Raw genomic sequence first — 7,878 nt, 5'->3', positions numbered from 1 at the left:
TAACGAGGGCTTATCCAGCAGATTTCCCTAATGCAGACCTAATTTGATTTCCTGATTGCTGCTTCCATGAGTATTGCTTGTGGATCCAAGCAAGATTAAATCCTTGACAACTTCATTTTTTTCCTGTTTTTCATGATGTTACCTATGAATCCAGTTGTAAAGAATTATTCCTTTTTACATTAAATTGTAAGCCATATTGAAGACAGAAATCCCGATCTTCTTCAGCAAGGGCTTCAAATCATCCTTACTTTCAGTACACAAAGTTGTGTCATCTGCATACTGCAGGTTGTGAATAAACCTTCCAACCCTGAGACCAGACTCTACTTCATCTACTTCAGCTTCTCTGATTATTTGCTCAGCATACAGATTGAACAAGAATGGTAAGAGGACATCATTGCCTGTTGATCCATGTGCAGGTTTCACATGAGCACAATGAAGACTCTTCCATCTAATTGATGCTGACTCATAGCGGCCCTATAGGACCAGGTACAACTACCCCGGTGAGATTCCATGACTGCAATGCTTTATGGACGTAGAAAGTCCCATCTTTATCCTGAGGAACAACTAGTGGTTTTGAACTACTGTCCTTGGAGTTAGCAGCCCAATGCATAACCATTATGCCACGAGATCTCCAAACACAATTAAGATTTCTGGAATTCCCATTCTTCTCGTTTGTTCGTTATGATCCACACAGTTGAACACAGTTGACAGTCAGTGAAAGTCAAGGAAACATTTTTCTGGTGTTCTCTGCTTTCAGTCAAGATCCATGTGACATCAACGGTGCTCCACATCCTCTTCAGGATCCAGCTTGAACTTCCGGCACCTCCATGTCAATGTACTGCTACAGCCGCTCTTGAAGGATTTTCAGCAAAACGTTAATTTGAATGTGATCACAGTGATATTTTCCTATAGTTTGTACATTCTGTTGGGACACCATTCTTTGTAGATCTGTAGAAATACAGATCTCTTGTGGTCAATTGGCCAGGTAGCTGTCTTCCAAATTTCTTAGCATAGAAGAATGAGTGCTTCCAGCACTGTGTCACTTTGGTGACAGTTTTCAGATGATATTCCATCTGAATATCATCTCAAATATGGTTCTGCGAATGCCTCCAGTACAGCTTGGACTTCTTCCTCACTACCGCCTGTTCTTGGTCATACACCATCTCTTGAAATGGTGGAATGTTAACTCGTTCTTTTTGCCACAGTGACCCCATATTTCTTTCTTTTGATGTTTCCTACAGCTTCTGCATTTTTCCCATAGAACCTTTGAATATGGCAAGCTGAGGCTTAAATTTTTCCTCAGTTCTTTCAGCTTAAGATATGCTAAGTGTGTTCTTCCTTTTTGGTTTTCTAACTTAAGGTCTTGGCACCTTTCATGACAATGCGTTACTTTGTCTGCTGGAGTGACCCTGTGGCGTTTCCTGTTTGGTTCTTTTGCCACTTCTTCCTGTTGCTTGTGTTAGCTGCTCGACAACTCAGAGCGAGTTTCCGAGTGTGTCTAATACTGGGTCTGGATTGTGAGCTCCTGGACGGGGGTGGGGTGGGGTGGGGGAGGGGTTTAGGGGGGGGTCATGTCTGCATCGTTTTTGTAACTCCAGCGTCTAGCATAGCACTTTCCACAGGATAAGCATTCAATAAACTTTACTGGGCAAATGACTGTACTACTATTCTCATGTCGCCTCAATGAAAATATACTGGTTTATTTTGTGATCTGTAAAATTATATGCTCAAACCGCCAGTCACTCCACAGGTGAAACAGGAGACATTCTACTCTCATAAGAACTTGCAGGCTTGGAAACTCACAGAGGTTTGGCTTTTTTTTTTAATGCCTCATATAAAATATATTTGATTGTGCATATTCTTCTTTTTCACATGGCAATTTATGTGGGGTTTTATATTTTGGCTTACCAGTTTTGTAATCAACCATTTAAGCTACTTACCTATTTCCCCAATAGCTAAATCCCATCCCTTCACTTTTGATTTCCTTTCTTCCTCTTGCGGATTGCTGTTTCCCCTTCACTCAGTCTAAGCTCTGTCTATTCTCTAGTATTTTGCTTCATCTTCCCTCTCTTCCTCTCCCCGACTTGGTAACCTCCAAAGTCCATTTTCTTGGTGTGAAAATGTTTACCTATTTATTTTTCTTCATAATAGTGACCTCATACACTATTTGACCATTTATGATAAAATTTCTATGGCTTACAAATATTATTGATTGCCCAAATGTTTTCTTTCTAAAAGAACTAAAATATCATTTGGTGCAAGAATGAAAGCCTAAGCCTGCTTTTTTGCGGGTTGGAATTGCTTTTTTTAAAGTCAAGTCAATTGCCAGCAGAGGGCACTCTCAGAGGTAGATGTCATTAGTTGACCTACTTACTGTTGTTTGTTTCATTTGAAAAAAAAAATTCCTGGTATCAGAAAAAAAAAAAACCCACCCCAAACTTTATGAAAAGCCATGCCATATTCATCATGGAGTAAATTAGATTTTTTTAAATAAACGTTAAAATCCCCAGAAGTACTAGAGAGAAAATGACTGAATTTTCAAAACAAAATAAAAAGGATTCATATTGATCTTTTGTTAATATATATGACTCAGCCTTCTGGTCACTCAATTTGCCAAATGAAAAGATTCTTCTTTAGCAAGCCTTTATTTGAGGTGGCTCTGCCATCCATTTGGAAAACTGCTGACCAAAAAAATGAGGCCTCTCATTTGCAAAGAAAGCATTTAGAGCAGCAGGGAGTGTAGGACCTTTATCTTTTTGTTCTGCTCACTGGCAAATCTCCATTGCCCTGTAGATGCTTAGCTACAGAGAAACCAGACTTCATCCATGCTCATCCAAGTTCAACGTGAAATGGTTGATGATGTGAAAGTGGGGTGCACCTTAACTTATAAAATGTGGGTATACTGGAATGTAAGCAGAATGGGGGGGGAACCCCATGATGGAAGTCTTGCTAGAAACATAATCTCCTTCTTAGAAAACAAGAGCAGCATGCCCTTTGCATAGCAAGCAAGTCACTTGACCCAACAGAGTGCAAAGAGCATGCTCTGTGCAAAGAGGGCAGCTGGTCACCCTGCTTTGAATACATAGCCCAACAAAATAGAGGTTTTTTTATTTTTAGGCCTGTTCCTGGTATTGTTTGGGGACCTGATTCAGAAAATCGCATTGGAGACAGCACCACCGCTCTCGTTTCTTAGATGTGGCCTCCCACTATACTGTCAGCTCTTATAGTTGTTGAGGTCCATAGGTCAGTTCTGACCCGTGGCAACCCTATGCACAGCAGAACAAAACACTCCTTGGTCCTGTGACATCCCCACAATTGTTTGTATGCTTGAGCCCATTATTGTAGAGACTATGTCAGTCCATCTGATTCAAGGTGTTCCTTTATTTTGCTGCCCCTCTATTTTCTCATGCATGATGTCTTTTCCAGGTACCGGTTTCTCCTGTCAGCATGTCTAAAGAATGTCAGGGAGTCTCACCATGTTGCCTCCAGGGAACACTCTGGCCATCCTTCTTCCAAGACTCACTTGGTCCTTTTAGCATCCATGGGACTTGCAATCGTCTTCTTCAGCACCACAATGAAAATGCATGGATTCACTTTGGTTGTCATAGTAAACCAGCTTCTAACAACCGAGGGGTCCATAGACGCAATTGTATGGTTATAATATCTAAAAATCAGAGTAAAGTCATAGGAGTTAGGTGAGATAGGATAGAGAGAGTAAAATAAAGGAGTCAGACACATTTCATGGTAGTATGCTCACCTCTAAGCTGGCCATGATCTCTGTAGCCAGGTCTGTGCACAGAGTCTTTACTGTCTTGGGATATTTATTGGTAGCCATAAGCCATGCATATTCAGAAGTTACATATGTCACAAGGTGGGTGGTAACCACAGTAAAGCCCCTGAGCTCACAGGTGAGGAAACCCAATACCTGCATTGGGGGAAGGCATGAGAGGGGATGGAGGAGATGACCAAATAATGTTTGCTTCTACAGGGAGATAGAATCATCCATGTGCACATTTTAAGGCAGCATAGCTGTTAGGGAAGAATATGTGGGAATGATATTTAAAGCAGGATAATATGTGAGATAGTTAATGTTTATTGTGCCAACCTGGCCGAAAAGCACATGTGGGCTTAATTGAAGGGTGGAGAGATTAATGGCTTGGTGAGCCTTGCCTTTCTAGTTCTCGGGTCTCTTGCTTTCTGATGGTCGGACCAGGGTGCAGCTGCCTTAGCCAGTTCCCTGCTTCAACTGGAAAGGCTCACTTCCTACAAGACATCCCTGAGGAGAAGTTGCATGGACCTACCTCAATACAGCCCTGGGTGCTGGAGCAGCCGTGTGGAGACCGCTACCAACGCTGAGATGCTTACACATTCAATGATTCAGCTTTCCACCTGCAGTTGGCATCATGTCATTGTGTGTGTTTTATGAGATGGAGGAGGACTTTGTGGATTGTTGTCAGACATATGGGTTAATGTTGGACTTATGGACTTGGGCAGCACTGGGTTGGGATGTTTTCTTGATGTACACTTAACCTTTATATAAAACTCTCTCTTACACATGAGTTTCTGTGCATTTGTTTCTCTAAAGTACCCAGACTAACACAACATGCTTGAACTTTATCTCTAATTTTCCAAAGTGGTAGCTTTCCTATCATGGAATACTAGCTTTCAAGATTCCCTCTGTTATAAGTTAAGGAATATAATCCTAGTCATATTTCCCCCCATGTTAGTTTCCCACACTTGGTCTTCCTTATTAATTGTTCAGTTTTCACTTGCACATGAAGCAATTGAAAATACCATGGCTTGAGTCGAGCCCACCTTAGTCCTCAAAGTGACCTCCCTGATTTTTGACACTCTAAAGAGATCTGTGCAGCAGCGTGGCTCAGCGCAACTTGTCTTTTGACCTCTTGACTGCTGCTTCCATGAGCATTGATTGTAGAGCTAAGCAAAATGAATACCTTGACAAACTCAGTATTTTCTCCACCTATTGATCCATTTGTGAGAATTTGAGGCTTCTTTACATGGAGTTATAATCCATACCGAAGGTTATAATCGCTAATCTTCCTCAGCAAGTGCTTCAAGTCCTCCTCACTTTCAAGAAGCAAGCTTGTGTCATCTGCACACTGCAGGTTATTAATAAGCTTTCTTTCAGTCCTGATACTTGTAATCCATCTTCTTCTTTTTTGTAATCCATCTTCTCATTATTTGTTCAACATACAGAAGAAGTATGGTGAGAGGATACAACCCTGTCACACACCTTTCTTGATTTTAAACCATTCCGTATCCCTTTGTTCTGTTCGCACAACCTCCTCTTGATCTTTGCACACGTTCCATAGGAGCATAAGGAAGTTTTCTGGAATTCTCATTCTTCTCCAGGTTATTCATTGTTACGAATGTTGAATATCTTCGCACAGTCAACAAAACACAAGTAACCCTCTTTCTGGTATTCTCTGCTTTGAGCCAAGATCCATCTGACATAAGCAATCATATCTCTTATTCCAAGTTTTCCTCTGAATAGGCCTGAACCTTTGACAGCTCCCTGTTAATGCACTGCTGCAACCACTGTTGGATGATATTCAGCAAAAATTTACTTGCATTGATATTAATGATATTATATGTACACACACATGTGTGTGTATGTTAGACAGGGTTCTCCAGAGAAACAAAATCAGGACACTTACTATTTCATATAGATATAGATGTAGATGTATAGATATAGATGATATAGCTATAGATAGATACAACATAATAAATATATAGCTAATTATTCTATAGAGCAGTACACATGACTCAGTGAAACTCATTTCCGTGAGACAGAAAATACACCAGTAGTCCTTCAAATCTTGAGGGCCACCAGGTGAAAGTCAAGGAAGCAGATAGCTGAGTCCTCTGTAGAGCAATTCAGGTATTTCAGCCACAGGCAGCAAACAGCAAAGCAGGTCACCAACAGACAGCCAGATGACAGGGTTCGACAGTCCCTAGCTCAAGTGATGTATACTTCAGTAGCGTGGCAAAGCAGGTCTTGAAGAAACCTCAACCTACAGTGACATAATCCACTGGCTGGGTGTCCCACAGGTAGTGTAGGTTGTAAGTTGAGGCAGAGAACCAGGTAAAGCAGCTGCATACTGGTCCAATCATCAAAGAGCAAGAGACAAGAAAGGCGAGAGCTCTCTGCCTTTCAACTAATCCCACATGTGTTCATTGGCCAACTTGGATATATATATATATATATATATATATATATATATATTTTCAGCATTCTGTTTGGTCACTTTTCTTTGGAATTCACAAATATGAATCTCTTCTAGTTAGTTGGTCAAGTAGCTGTCTTCCAAATTCCTGGCATAGACCATTAAGTGCTTCAGGTTGTTGAAACGTTTCAGTTGGTACTCCATCAATTCCTGAAGACATGCTTTTGGCCAATCCTTTCAGTGCAGCTTGAACTTCTTTCATCAGTATCATTGGTTCTTGCTTATATGCTACCTCCTAAAATGGAATGCTGACATTCTTTTTGGTACAGTGATTCTGAGTAGTTTTTCAATCTTCTCCTGATGTTTCCTGCACTGTTCCATATTTTGCCCAGGCAATCTTTCAACATTACAATGTAAGTCTTGAAGTTTCTTTTCTTGAGTTCTTTCAATTCAAGATATGTTGAGCATGCTCTGCCTTTCCTTTAGGTCCTTGCACATTTCATTATGATATTTGACTTTGTTTCTGAGCTTCCCTTTGAAATTTCCTGTGTAGCTCTTTGACCTCATCCATTCTTCCATTTACCTTAGCTGCTCTATGGTTAGAAGCAATTTTCAGTCTCTTCTGACATCCACATTTACTTTTTCTTTCCTTCTTGTGTGTTTTTAAACCTCATTTTGCTTTGTTTATGAATGAGAGTCATGATGTCCACAGCCCATCAGGTCTTCTGTCATTACTGTTGAGTGCATCAAATCTATTCTTGAGAAATTATTAAAATTCAGGCAGGAGACACTCAAGGCCCTATTTTGGCTCTCGTAGACTTGTTTCCATTTTCTTCAGCTTGAACATGAACTTACATATGAGCAATGGATGATCTGTTCCATAGTCAGACTCTGACCTGGTTTTAGGTGCTGATATTAAGCTTCTGTATCATCTCTTTCCACAGATGTAGTCAATTTGGTACCTGGGCCTTCCATCTGGAGAAGTCCATTTGCATGGTCACCATTTGTGTTGTTCAACAAAGGTATTTGCTATGAACAAGCCATTAGTCTTGCAAAATTCTATCACATAATCTCCAGGTTCATTTCTAGCACCGAGACCATATTTTCCAACTACTGTTCCTTCCTTTTTGTTTCCACCTTTTTCATTCTAACCTGAACTTGCATATGAACAATTGATGGTCTGCTGCACAAAGAGCCCCTTATTTTGAGCCTCTTATTTTGGCTGATGAGATAGAGATTCTCCATCATGCCATTTGGTGAAGCCTGTGTGTATAGTCACTGTTTATGTTGTTGAAAATAAGTATTTGCAATGAAGAAGTCAATCTGTTTGCAAAATCCTGTTATGTAATCTCTAATTTCATTTTTATCACCATGTCATATTTTGAAGCTATTAATACTTCCCTTTTGTCTCTAACTTTCTAACTCCATTCCCAGTAATTATAATGCCTTTTGATTGTAAGTTTGGTCAATTCCATACAGAATAAGTTGGTATTCTTCAATTGCTTCAGCACTGGCTTTAGTTGTTGGTGGGTAAATTTTAACAATAAGTATATTAATTGGTCTTCTTTGTAGGTAGGTGTATAGATACGAGGCAGCATGTATTTTAAGATGGATCCTAAGATATTTTGAATGAATGCAGTGCCATTACTGTTGAATTTGACATTCTTGACATAGTAAACCATATGATTAA

The sequence above is a fragment of the Tenrec ecaudatus genome, chromosome 4, assembly GCF_050624435.1.
Source record: "Tenrec ecaudatus isolate mTenEca1 chromosome 4, mTenEca1.hap1, whole genome shotgun sequence".
Lineage (NCBI taxonomy): Eukaryota > Metazoa > Chordata > Mammalia > Afrosoricida > Tenrecidae > Tenrec > Tenrec ecaudatus.
This window is presented reverse-complemented; position numbering follows the sequence as displayed.